This window comes from Cryptotermes secundus, unplaced genomic scaffold (assembly GCF_002891405.2).
Source record: "Cryptotermes secundus unplaced genomic scaffold, Csec_1.0 scaffold1364, whole genome shotgun sequence".
Lineage (NCBI taxonomy): Eukaryota > Metazoa > Arthropoda > Insecta > Blattodea > Kalotermitidae > Cryptotermes > Cryptotermes secundus.
The window spans coordinates 74960-89106 of NW_019721014.1; the positions used below are offsets into that span (position 1 = coordinate 74960).

General features: G+C 42.4%; 1 protein-coding gene across 2 annotated transcripts in view; it reads left to right on the plus strand.

The window, feature by feature from the left end:
- LOC111875284 overlaps nt 1-14147 on the plus strand; it is a 92248-nt gene that overhangs the window by 27649 nt on the left and 50452 nt on the right. The gene's annotated exons all lie outside the window — the stretch shown is intronic.

A 14147-nucleotide genomic window follows, 5' to 3' on the forward strand; every position in this document is an offset into this window, starting at 1 on the left:
GAGTTTAAACGTTCATAACTCCGTAACCGTCCAAAATCGGACACAAGTTTATATGAACTTTTTTGATCACAAAGACCTAGGAAATCACCTCCTGCAGTTATGCTCTAAAGTCGTGAAACACTCTGTATAAGGGAGCGAATTTAATATCACGGTCTTCTGTCATGTGGCGAAGTTTTCTTTTATTGATAAATACCAATGGTCCTGAGTAACGCCCTGTTTCAGATTTCAGTGTAGTAATTTCAAAGTACTGCCTCCATATTCATAGTCAAATTTCACTTCAACCCTGGAGATGGATGAAAAATGTTCCTTCGAAACGCTGGTACCTATCAATCAAACTGCATGACGTCACGTCCCAGAGGATCGCAAAAGCAATATTTACCATATTAGAAACATAATCTCAGATGGAATTTCCAGATCATTAAATGAATTTGACGGTTGAAAAAGAATTCCGTCTTATGCAGAACATTTTGTACTTAGCTTACTGACCCCATTTCAGTGCAGCGCATTTGCGGAGTAGTGGTTCTTGAACGGTCATTGTACACGGCACTGCTTTCGTTTCACCCTACAGTCCTCTTAACACAGAAACATGGGAAACTGCAGCTGAAGCATCTTGGGCTGTATCAGTCTAGCACAGAAAGTTTCTCAGCTCTGTGCTGTGTCACTGTTAGAGCCAGTTGTAAAGAATACAAGTAGGCCTTCGTATTCAAGGTTACACGAGTCTAGAGACATCTGTTGTAAGGCCACTCGAAATGTGGTCAGTGAAAACACAGAATTAAGAACATACTTTCCAATGAAGGTTTTTGTCTTCTGATATATAATTCCATGAATTTTGTTGAAAATCAACAAATGATTCGGAAGAACATGTTGCCTCAATTTTCAGGGTCGGAGAACAAGCAATCTCAATGGCGTACTTCGTAAACCCCTTCTGTTAGTAATACAAACATTGTAACCTCTCAAGTAATAAACGCCTGAACTTATCGTCATGAAAACTGCATATCATCTGAGGCCATCTCAACATTGTATTCCATAAATCCCTCCCGTTCGTAATATCAACACTGCAGACTTTCAAATTGTTGCGACATTAACTTCAATAGTACTTGAATGTCTAAACCAATCATCATGAAGTTCTATGGGAAAGTTCCTGGTCTAGTTCAGAAAAGAAATGCTGGCTTAACTTATTCAATTTTGGCTGCCATCTACTTCAAAATAGTCTCCTTGGGAACATATACAGCGGTCCCATCGTTTTCTCCACGCCTCAAAAGAAACATGGAAGTCACTTTCCTTAATGCTGTCGAGTGTCTCTTGCAATTCCCTTTGGATGTCAGTGTTTCAAAACGTCGTCCCTTCAGCTTCATTTTCAATTTGGGAAACAAAGCGAAATCACGGGTGGGGGAGGGGCTAGGATGGGGAACGTTAACCATGTTGTTGTTAGTCACAAACTCTCTGGTTTTCAGGGATGTGTGGGCGGGTGCGTTGTCATGAGGCAGGAGCAGTGCGGCGCCTGTTCAGATTTTGTCTTAAAGGTCACCTGGCAGACTCAATAACTGATCCCAATGACGTCTGTGAGCTCATTGATTGTTCGGACACGGTCTTCGTGGAAAAGTTCCTGAATTCTTTTAAACATTTTCTGTCCTTTTGCTGGTGCTTGTTCGCCCTGAACGTTCGTCATCTTCAACTGACCCTCGACCGGTCTTGAAACGTGAATGCAATTCAAAACCAGCCGTCCGGCTTAAAGAATGTTTTCCAAAAGCCTCACGAACCATTTCAAGGGTTTCGGCAGCGGACTTGCCGAGCTTCACGCAAAACTTGATGCAGACACGTTGCTCGATTTTGCCATCCATCGCAGACAAAACGAAACAAGACGTCGAAAAAGCACTAGAAGATGGAGGAGTCTTGACCCCTCACACCCCTATGGGTCTTCACAGCATGTTACAGGGACTACTTGATTTTTTTACACTGCAGCCGATTACTCGTAATGTTCTCCTGTTTCACAGCCCTGGTCTATAATGCTCTCAATATCTGCCCTGTTTCTAATCTACGCGTTTTAACGCGTGTTCTGGTCCATATAACAGAATGTGTACTGTCATATTCCAGAAAGAAATGAAACAGGAAAGGAAAATATTATCTCTATGTTTAATCAAGCCCAGCAACGTGGGCAAGATTCTGGGAGGAGGGGAAGTGACGGTAAAAAATTTTAATGAAAATATCCTACGTTCTAATTAAAGAAAATTCTTATTGTTTTGCAGCATATCTAACGAAGCTGTAAGTATCTCGGGCTAGGTAGGTTCGAATGGTAGGATAATTGGTGAATAATTGATTGGAAATTGTTTCAAATTGGGCAGTCATAATCCAATCAAGGTGTCATGCAGCCATTTTCCGAGAAGAACGGAAGATAATTATTAGAAGTCCCAGGTGTGAGAGCCGGGGATCCGGCCGAAATTCAAACGTAGCAGCTCCCTGATGAAAGTTATACCTACACCAACCTGCTTGGTTTTCTAATTATAATCATAAAGATGATGAAGATGATGATAATTCATTATTGACTTTCATGCTGAACTCAGTAACCAGGGATCGATTACGGGCTCGGTAAGGATACTAAATAAAAACACAAATTCAATTCAACTCACTCACTCACTCACTCGTGGAGCTGAGCCCTTCTTGAGAAGCTGCCAATTGTACAGCTACTCAAGAACTTCCCAGCATTTTATGGAACCCGAAGGTTCATTACCGTATACACAAGAGCCCTCCACTGGTCCCTGCCCTGAGCCAGATCAATCCAATCCATACAATCCCATCTTATATCTCTGAGATCCATTTTAATATTGTTTATTCACCTTCGCCTTCGTCTTCCCAGTGGTCTCCTTCCTTCCGGCTTTCCCACCAAAATCCTATATGCATTTATGCTCTCCCTCATTCTTGCTACATGCCCTGTCCATGTCATCCTCCTCGACTTGATCATACTAATTACACCTGGAGATCAAAGCAACTATTTATTTATTTATTTATTTATTTATTTATTTATTTATTTATTTATTTATTTACGTATTTCCTCAACAGCCCAAAGGCCAATTATTTATTAAGCAAAGGGACAAACAAAACACATACACACGAACAAAGACAAAAAAGTGCAACTTCTATCGTTTATTGCCAAACATACACTTCAAAAGTATGAATTTCACATAAATCCTTTACTGTTGCCTGCATTATAACGCATTGCGCGTGCAGAGTTTGTTGCTTTCTGCAGGAGATGTGTCATTAAATACAGAAGAACAATTTCACTGGCGAATTGCAGCGCAAGTACGTGTGGAAGGGACACTGTCTGAGGCTCCATCGTGCTGTACGTGAGTGTCAAAATAAAAACAGCAGTTGCTCCGAAGGGTTCGTTCCATATCCCGCCGCCAGGCTGTTGACAGTTACTGCGGCCAGCACGTAACGGTGTGACACCCGCCTGCTTAAGTCCAGGGCTTTGTTGTCTGAGGACTCACAGCGCTTTTACTGACAAATGGAGACAAGTCTTGTCTGTAGTACAGTAGTAGAGTGTCCCTTGTTTATTTAATGACGCTGCCAAGGACTCAGGCTGGCGTCGAATATTTACATGAACGTGGATAATTAATTATAAAGAATATGAAACGAAATGGTCTTGGTTTACTTTATACTCTTTAAGGCATGTGTCTCGAGGGGCTGAGGAAAAGCACGAAGAGTCTCAGCCAGGATTAAGATTTGTATCACATATATCTCCCTAATACGTCAGAAGCTTAGCTACTTACCTCAACTTGATAATTTGCCGTGGTTCAATTCCTTGAAACGCTTCGATGAATCATGACGACAGCAATTGAAACAAGAAGTTCTTGGGAGAACTAACCACCTACTTTCATTTCAGTCGGTCAAGTAAATTTCTGACGGTTCTCGCCAGCATAGTCAAACTTGGTTTCAGGTCCCTTTGATAACCATGACTGTATTTTTGTTCTTTCCAATACTGTTACTTGTTTCTAAGTGAGGTCTTTTCGGCGAGAGGAGGGGTTATACTGGTGCTGGTCACTTCCCCTCTACTGGGGATGACTCCAGCGGGCACTCACTAACTAACTGGCCTTTTCCACCACACACAGCGCATTACACTACACTACACTTTCGCTACAAATTGAGTATTTCATACTACACTGATCTCATTGTAAATACCCTGTCTACAGCTCTATTTTTACGAGCACATTCGTTTCTGCGGGAACGTGCTTACCGACTTGTTGCCTAGCAACAGACGTCTCTTCTGCCCCGCTATTCTTGCTCATAGGCTCATAGGCTCATAGGCGTTGGTAGGGAGTGGGTACACAGACACAGACAACGAGGTGGTATCCTAAACCTCCTTTATGCTTTCAAAATCAGGAAAGTAGCCCAAAAAGTGATCGAAAATGAAGATGTCTGCCAAATAAAATATGCCGTTTTAAAACCTGTCTTGGAAGACTGAGAATGAGGAAGCGCACGTTTTATTGTATATATTTATTGAATTCACGGTTTCCAAATATGACTTTCAAACATTCATGGCCTTGTTTGTGATTATTTGTTCAGATAGAATCTTGTTAAGACTGTGATCTTGTGATATGACAGAAAGTTCCTCAATTTTCGGCCTCCATCTAAAATGTGGAAGTCTACATTATTTAAATAAGATTTGAGGTTTTCGCGGCGGTGACTATGAAAAATGATGTCTTCTGGGATGTGGCGCCGTGTAGATATTGTGTAAACCAACGTTTCGGAGGAAAGTATCGCCTCCATCTTCAGGGTATAAAAATTCGTGAGCAGGTGGTTGCAGACTACTTTATTAATCTACTCTGAAAACTGAGGCAGAAGCCTCCTCCGAAATGTTTGTACCACTCCAGCAAATCACATGACGTCACATCACAGACAACCATAATCCTGAAGCCGCCGTAAAAAAACTCGGCTGTCATATTGAGCTGTAATGTTGGCAGAGATCATTACCGGTAGAGATATCACACTGTACAGTAAACTCTGTACTTACTGAAACTGTTCAACACTACATACAGACACATTACACAGCTCAGAGAACTATACATTGTGGCCTTGGAGTTCATTTATAGAAAAGCGATATTTGAGCTCTTGAAAGCAGTGAATTTTTTTTATTTGTTTGTGTTTCTTTAAACGACACTGTCAGCATGTCATACTGCATATTACATGGATGGTAGGATCATTAATGAATGATGAATTATAAAGGATGTGGAAGGAAGCGGTCATGACTTAATTTAAGGTACAACGAATTTTCCTGTTTACCAAATTTCTTTTTCAATATGTTGATATAACAAGCGAGATTTGAACCACGCACTTCCCAAATACAAGCTACAAAAATTACCTCTTGACTCAGATGAATTTTGGCCTTTTCAGTTTACATCTTTAACCTAGTAGGTGGTAACCCACATTTTGGAGAAAAATAATGCCTCCATCTTCATGGCAGAAATCTTCTCTTTCTCCAAAATATTGGAAATTATTCATCTACATCAGGCATGTCAAACTCAACTTGTACAGAGGGCCACCTCAGCCCTATAAATAATACTCCAGGGCCGCACTTCAAAATAGAAATATACATTAGATTTTGATACAAGGAAATTTAATTCTATTTATTATTTAGGAATAATTTCAATATAATTACCTAAAGTCACATATCTTACAGTTTTAAAAAGCAAGAGAATGCCATTTTTGACCAGTATCAAACAGCTTTTCAATAGGAAAAAAAGAGATTACACAAGAAATTATGTTAGAAATAGCAAAACATTGAATTTCCTGCAGCCTGCTAATATATGTCTGCGTGAAACTTCTTGTCTTCTGGTCCGTTGGAAAACTCTTTGAATAAAATATTTCTACTAAAATTTTCATATTGATTTTAATATCAATTAACTCTAAAAGTTGAGGGGCCGCACTTTGTGGCTGTTGGGGCTACATGTTTGACACGGCTGATCTACATGTTATCATAACACAAGAGACTTCAACATGAAGGTGAAATAATTTTTCAAATAAAATTATTTCCTACATTTTAAGGATGATGATCAGCTATTCATACGTGTAACAAATTTGTATTAGGGCATATTCAAAAGTTGACACCATTGCAGTACACTAACAGAAACATATAAAAATTCATAATAACAAGAAATAATTTGAGTTTTTGGAAATTTCAGGACCACAGTGTCCCACTCACTACTCTCCTACGGGAAATGGTGAAGTGCTCGATATTGTTGTGCACAAGAATGTCCGGCTGTGAGAAGACATTGTCTCTGATATTCTGCACTCAGATCACCTATCAAATGTTTTCCACTTGCCTGATCATGTTAGAACTAGGAATCTTTCTGAGCCGGTTGACAAATTCACATATTGGAAGTGGTTTCAAAGCTTGGCCTCTGAATTAATTTCTCCTAGAATCCAAATTAATTAGGAGGAAGCTGGTAAAGCGACCCGCGACTTTACTGCCTCTGTAGCTTCTGCGCATAGGCTATCGACACGCATAATTACACTCTCGGACCTTAATAAGGACATACCTGGTCTGGAAAGTTTGCTAAAACATACGCGGAGGTTAAGGAAACTGTGGCAAGTAACCCGGGATCAAGCATGTAAAACGGCACTCAATTGGGTCGCCCAAACCATCAGACGAATGACCCGTAGAAATGCACTAGAACGGTCGGAAACAAAAATAGGGAACTGTGAGGTCACTCCTCAAGCTCTGTGGCCTATTGTGAAATTGCTTATGAAGAGGGATGTACCAAAGGCACCAACCGCTGTTCATAGACCTTTAGGAATAACATATCACCCTGATGAGAAAGCCAACGTGATAGCGGATTGTTTAGAAAACCAGTTCACATCTCATGACCTATGTGACGAAAGCCATGTAATCCTCTATAAGGCACTGATCAGATCAGTAATGACTTACGCTTGTCCCGCCTGGGAATTAGCGGCAGACACCTACTTCCTAAAATTGCAGCGGATGCAAAACAAGGTTTTGCGCTCCATTGGAAATTTTCCAAGGTGCACACCAGTCCGCGACTTGCACACAGCTTTCAACTTCCCGTATGTGTACGATCATATAACAAAATTGTGCAGACGACAAGCAGAAGTCATACAAAATCATGAGCATGAACATGTTCGCGGTATAGGACAAGGTGAAGCCAGACACAAAAATAATAAGAGGCTAAACTTGGCGGTGGTCAAGCTCACGACCGTTCAAATGACTAAGTTGTCGTTGTAGCATAAGATATGTAAGTTAGGCATGATCTGCTCTGTAAAGCCTGTACTGACAGAGGACTTGTGTGTAGTGAAAAGGAAGAAATTTCGATAATATGTTGTATGCGCGAAATGTACACTTGAAGAAAGGCCAAGCATATTTATAAGAGATAAACCCATCTTCTCGTCAGAGAGGATGTTACATGAGGACTATTACCGCAAGAGTTCAGTGGGGGGAGAGGAATCTATGGTCGTGGGCCTCAAGGGGCCTGGCGCCAAGACGAACTGATTGGCAGNTTCCTAAAATTGCAGCGGATGCAAAACAAGGTTTTGCGCTCCATTGGAAATTTTCCAAGGTGCACACCAGTCCGCGACTTGCACACAGCTTTCAACTTCCCGTATGTGTACGATCATATAACAAAATTGTGCAGACGACAAGCAGAAGTCATACAAAATCATGAGCATGAACATGTTCGCGGTATAGGACAAGGTGAAGCCAGACACAAAAATAATAAGAGGCTAAACTTGGCGGTGGTCAAGCTCACGACCGTTCAAATGACTAAGTTGTCGTTGTAGCATAAGATATGTAAGTTAGGCATGATCTGCTCTGTAAAGCCTGTACTGACAGAGGACTTGTGTGTAGTGAAAAGGAAGAAATTTCGATAATATGTTGTATGCGCGAAATGTACACTTGAAGAAAGGCCAAGCATATTTATAAGAGACAAACCCATCTTCTCGTCAGAGAGGATGTTACATGAGGACTATTACCGCAAGAGTTCAGTGGGGGGAGAGGAATCTATGGTCGTGGGCCTCAAGGGGCCTGGCGCCAAGACGAACTGATTGGCGGTAAACCGCCAGTCGTGAAGTACTTTTATTGCTAGTGGGGTGGGACTAAGTCCCTTGTACTGCGGCCACTTCTGACCTATTGTACCAGCCCCAAATGATAGGTGAGGGTGATTGTGGAGCAGTTGGTGGAATGAAGATTGGCAGTGGAAACCGAAGTACTCTGGGAAAAGCCAGCGCCACTTTGCCCACCACAAATCCCACTTCACCAGACCCAGAATCGAACCCGGGCCGCCACCGTGGGAATCCAGCGACTAACCGCTTGAGCTATGGCGCGGCCCATCAGTCATAAAGTAACTCTGACTGACTGACTCTGAACAGATTTCAGTATTTGGGAGTATTTGAGAGTGTTTGAGTGTTTAAGTGACAGTAAAAGAGGTGTAAGAAAGCCACGGAAAGTTCGTCGTGTGAAGACTTGGCGTGTAATACTTGGAGTACTTTGAAGCGCTAGTTTCTATGTTGAGATCCGTTACCAAGAGAGGACTAGTGTGTGTAACAGTGGATTATGAAGTGTGTAAATCAGCGATAGCGCTGTAATTTGAGTGTAATTAAGAGAGAATGTGTAACCAAGCTGCTAATACGAGTAAATCCAATCATCCGAACTAGAACCCGTCATTTCGTCACGCGTACACCCCCACACGTGACACTGTTAAACTGAAACGCTGCTAAGTGAAATGTGGTTGCTGATACACAGCAGTTCGGTCAGAAATAAAACTTCACAGAAAGAGATTTGAAAAGCGACCATGCAAGGCGACTGCTTAAAAACGAAAGATGTTTTATAAGAATCAAGTTTTTGTACAATTCATCACAAACTGTCGACCTTACAAGCACGTCAAGTTGCACAAATGAACGTCACGTAAATCTGACAAAAAGCGGCAGTTCCGTGGTTCGTCTGTGAAGAAGTTCACAGATAGTTACAGAGGTCACAGATTATTATATTCCAAGGACGAGAATCAACAAGAGAATTCCGCAATACCTTTGTCCGTGACGAATTAATTTATCTGGTTAGGGACCTTTGAAACTGTTTAAATTCATTCTCCTTAAACGATGTTTTAACTTGGTTATTTAATATCACGACCACATTTCGTAGGATGATAAATATAAAGGTGGAGCTGCTAATTAAGCGTCATACAAAGAGGACATACGCGGGAGTGAAATTGTAGCGCCTACATTTCCTTGACCTCATCATAAGATGGAGGTGAGTGGTCAACTTCACGTCCTGGAAGCTTCACTGCCGTGAAAAAGCCCCAATACACACCACATATGAGCTTTGGTTGGCCTCAGATCCGATGTAGAAGTCATGGAGAAGAAAAAAACTCTTGTCCCTGAAAAGAATCGAACACCAGCCGTCTAGGTCGTAGCCCGTCGCTGTACCTTCTGAGGATTATAATTGAACATGGAGCAGTGAGGATAATTGAGGAGATATTTCAAGGAAATAGCGGCTCCGGTCTAGAAAACCGAGATTAACGGCTGTCGGGGTCCGTTGCTCTGACCACCCGACCCCCTCTATCCGCAAAAGTTGGCATAACTTCGTCGACAAATGGCGGTCGCTCGGTCGATATGGTTCGCTTGCGGACTACAGGCCACGGAAGTTTTTTTTTGTTATGGAGCAGTTTGTGGAAAGAGAATTGTCAGGGGAATCAAAAGTATTTGGAAATCACGAGCTCCAGTGCCACTTTATCCACCATAAATCCAAAAAGAACCGACCTGGGTTCGAACCCGAGCGTCCCCCTAAGCTATGGCAGACCCATAAAAAAATTATGTATGGTTATGAAGGATTTGATGTTCTTATGGAAGCTACCAGGAAGCGTAGTGTCCACCAGTGTAGTCAGAGTTTCACCGTCGTTTCGGAGGAACATATACTTTCATTTCCAGGGACAAATAATAAGCAACTAGAAAGAAAAGAGGAGTAAGCAGAGGGCCGATTCAGGTAGTGCGTTTCCTCCGAAACGGCTGATAAATTCTACCGGACTTCACACCTTCACATGCCAGAAGGCAATACTCCTCATTGTATACACGATTAGCAATACACGAATGAGAGTATCATATATACAGTAAAACTTGGTTATAGCAACATCGGTTTCTGCGACACCTTGTCTATTGCGTCAAATATTCAATGGTACGAACTAATTCCTCATAAAGCAACTGTTTTTATACCTTGCTTAGTACGACATGCACAAATGCATCAACCTCATATGTAACGTCATTTTCATTCCTGAATTTCTCTGATATNGAGTGAAATTATAGCGCCAACATTCTTGACCTCATCATAAGATGGAGGTGAGTGGTCAACTTCACGTCCTGGAAGGTTTACTGCCGTGGAAAAAGCCCCCAATACACACCAGATATGAACTTTGGTTGGCCTCAGATCCGATTTACAAGTCATGGAGGAGACAAAAACTCTTGTCCCTGAAAGGAATCGAACACCGGCCGTCTAGCTCGTAGCCCGTCGATATACCTTCTGAGGATTATAGCTGAATATGGAGCAATGAGGATAATTGAGGAGATATTTCAAGGAAATAGCGGCTCCGGTCTAGAAAACCGAGATTAACGGCTGTCGGGGTCCGCTGCGCTGACCACGCAACCCCCTCTATCCGCAAAAGTTGGCACTAACTTCGCAGACAAATGGCGGTCGCCCGTATATATCATATCTACTAAAATATTTCTTTCTTTCTAATAACCAATGGAAATGTTTGTCGAAATCTTCAACGGACGAAGTTCCTTAATTGGAGTGCTCCTAATTTTATTCTATCAAAATGTCATGGTATTTCTATGTGCTAAAGCCATATCGATATCAAACACTTCTCCCCGATAATTTACCTTATCGATTTATCAATATGAACTGACACCCCATGTCTTCTGATAAATTTTCGTATTAAATGCATAGAAGTATCGAGTGTAGAGTACATAAATCGCATTTTGTTACTTTTCCCACAGTCTCTTCTCTCTTGTGGAGACAGTGTAACTCATGATGCTCAAATTAGGTAAATTAGAACAGGAGATGATAAATGAGAGCGCCCACCGCTGTCCTTCTGTCTCACTCCACAATACGTACAGAGTGATTCTAAATTCTCGGGGTTTCCGTGGCGGACTGTTTTCAAACCGAAGGTAATAAAATGAAACTGCTTATAGAACACGAAAGTGCGACCAAAGAGTTTTATTTAGAAATGCTGTACTCGCCGCGTTGATGTCTGGGAGAAAATATGACGTCATGACTCAAAATGGCGACTCTTCAAGAAAAAGCAGAGGACGTATTATGGTTTCTCGACACAAAGTTCGTAATCAAAACACAACGTCGTTACAGCACTCAGTATGGGAAAGATACACCTTCAGATAATGCTATCCGAAGTTGGTTAAAGCAATTTCAAGAGACTTGTAGGGTTCTGCACCGAAAAGGAGCGGGAAGACCGAGCAGTTCGCAGGAAGAAGTTGAGCGAATCCAGGAAGCTAAGAAAGGCGCTCATGTTGTAGCTGTAAAGTAGCATCTCCCATTGTCTGGTGATAAAACGGACGAGAAGGCAGCTTGCAGAATGTGTGCAATCCGTGCCACTTCGCCAGTTAGTAGTATAGGCCATAACGTCACTAAAAATTACTAGATTGCGTTTTCAGCATTCTTCCAGTATTCATATGCCGGTGTCAAATTCAACAATACTGGATTAATGCTTTTCTCGCTAGGTGACAGTGTCTATGTGTGTGTGTGTCTGGGGGGAGGGGGCTGATGTATGCACTATGCTCCGAAGGCTAAAAAAGCCTCTGCAAGGCGTCTGTTACTTCATAAACAGAATTCCTAAATTTATTTTGAAAAAATTAAAAAAGAAAAAGAAGATATAGGTAAAGTTGTTCCTGTGCTTAACTATTAAGCACCACGCCATGAAGGCGTATGGGGGAGTGGATATATAGATCCACATTTTCCTGATCTCGACACTAGTTGGAGGTGAGTGGTCAGCTTCACGCCCCTTCCGCTTTACCCCAGGGGAAGATCCCCCGGTACTCATTGGACAGGAAGCTGGGCGGGTCCCAGAGCCGGTCTGGACGACATGGAGAAGAGAAAATTCTTGACCCTACGGTCCCCAAGGGGCCACAAGAAAGAACACCAAGAGTGAAAAGCATTTTCTCTCACAAGGAAAGGAGCGAGATTTGGGGTGTTTCAGAACAAAAGTTAAGGCGGAGGAAGGAACAAGAATCTGGGAAAAACTGCGAAATGAGGAGCTTCATATTGCGTACTCCTAATCGAATATCATTGCAACCGGGATCACCCGGTCGATGTATCGAGTAGAATAAGAACCGGACTCTCACGTGATTTTAGTCGATTACCGGTAAGGTCACGAGAACTTTCTCTTCCCTACAGCGCCCAGACCACCCCAACCCGTCTAGCCTCCACCGTAGTGAGCACAGGGAGCGCTTTTCCCGAAACTGAAGCTAGCAGCTCCTGAAACACGGAGGGTAAGAATGCTTGGAGCTATATCTCCACTTTCTCATATGTATGTATGTCTTTATGGTGTGGTGCTCAGTTACGCATAGGGGTAACTTTACTTTCATTAGGCCGCGCCATAGCTCAAGCGGTTAGTCGCTGGCTTCCCACTGCGGCGGTTCGGGTTCGATCCCGAGTCTCGTCAAGTGGGATTTGTGGTGGAAAAAGTGGCGCTGCGGTGGGTTTTCTCCGAGTACTTCGGTTTCCCCTGACAATCTTCATTCCTCCAAATTCTCCATCATCATAATCACCCGGGGCAGGCTACAATAGGCCAATCAGTGGCCGCTGTGCCACGTGGACCCAGTTGGACTCCACCCCCCCCCCCCACTAAGTGAATTAAAAAAATTAACTTTACTTTCAACGTCAAATATTTTTTTTTTCATTCATTCATTAGTGGTTCTACAGCCCTTTGTTGGGCCCGGGCCTCTTCTTCAGTTCCGTAATCTTGTTTTACACAGACGGTAGGACTCCTTGGCCGAGTGATCAGCTCGTCGCAAGGCCGCTACCTACACACGGGACAACACAAACACAATAAACGTACACAGACATCCATGCCTTGAATGGGATTCGAACCCAAGATCCCAGCGTTCAAGCCAGCGAAGACGGTGTCAAATGCTATTAGGAAGATCAAATTAAGGGGGATGATGCTGGTGGGATACGAAGCGTGCATGGGGATTGAAATGTGGGCACATAAGTTTAGCTGGAAAACTTAAAGTAAATAGACCGCTTTGGGGAGGAGGGGAGGTTGTGAACTGAATTGAATTTGCCCACGATGGAGTCTGACTATAGACACACTAAGGAACCTTTAGATATCATAAAATATTCGGGGTTACTTGAATAGATTAGCCACTATCAGCTTCTCAAGGAGAGTCTGCTCCATCGAGTTAAATATTAGCATTATTATATCTTTCATGTGCATTTTACTTCTCTCCTTACAGAAGAAGAAATTGGAACAAAATAAGATGGAGGAAGGTGTTCAAGCCGTTTGGTATGCAGTACTATTACCTGACTCTGACAGTAGGCTCCCATAACCCGAAATTTCAACGCAGCTAATACCAAAACGCGTCACCTAGCGCCCCTTCAGTCTATACCACCTGCATTAATCCTTCCCAGTAGTTCATACGTGCTTTGCACAAGTCGAGACAATAACTGCATCACGGGAATGGCATGTTTGCAGGTCATAAGATTCGGCTTCCGAAAATAGGCATCGGATTTATATAAGTTTGATATTCGAGTTTATGACAAGTTTCGGGCGAAATTCATTTTGATGCTAATCACTTCAGCATAAATCCTACTACACCATGAATTTCATATCGAAAATTTTCAACTGTCTCCTAACTAACTCGTCATATAGAAATTCCACGTGTCTATATTCATTGGAAATATTTTTGATAGAGCGATGGCGGATATATACACGGTGTGTCCAAGATCCGTTAGGACTATGTTGGCAAGTTGTGGCGTTGAGATTCTTGAAGTTCCAGCTGTGGCTGTCTATAATTTCGAAGCGCAAGCATCGCTGCATCATGTGTTCTGACCTTGAACGTAACAGTACTGTTCTGACGCTCGTCGGAAAATGGCGGTTGAACAGAGAGCCAACATCAAATTTTGTTTGAAGCTAGAC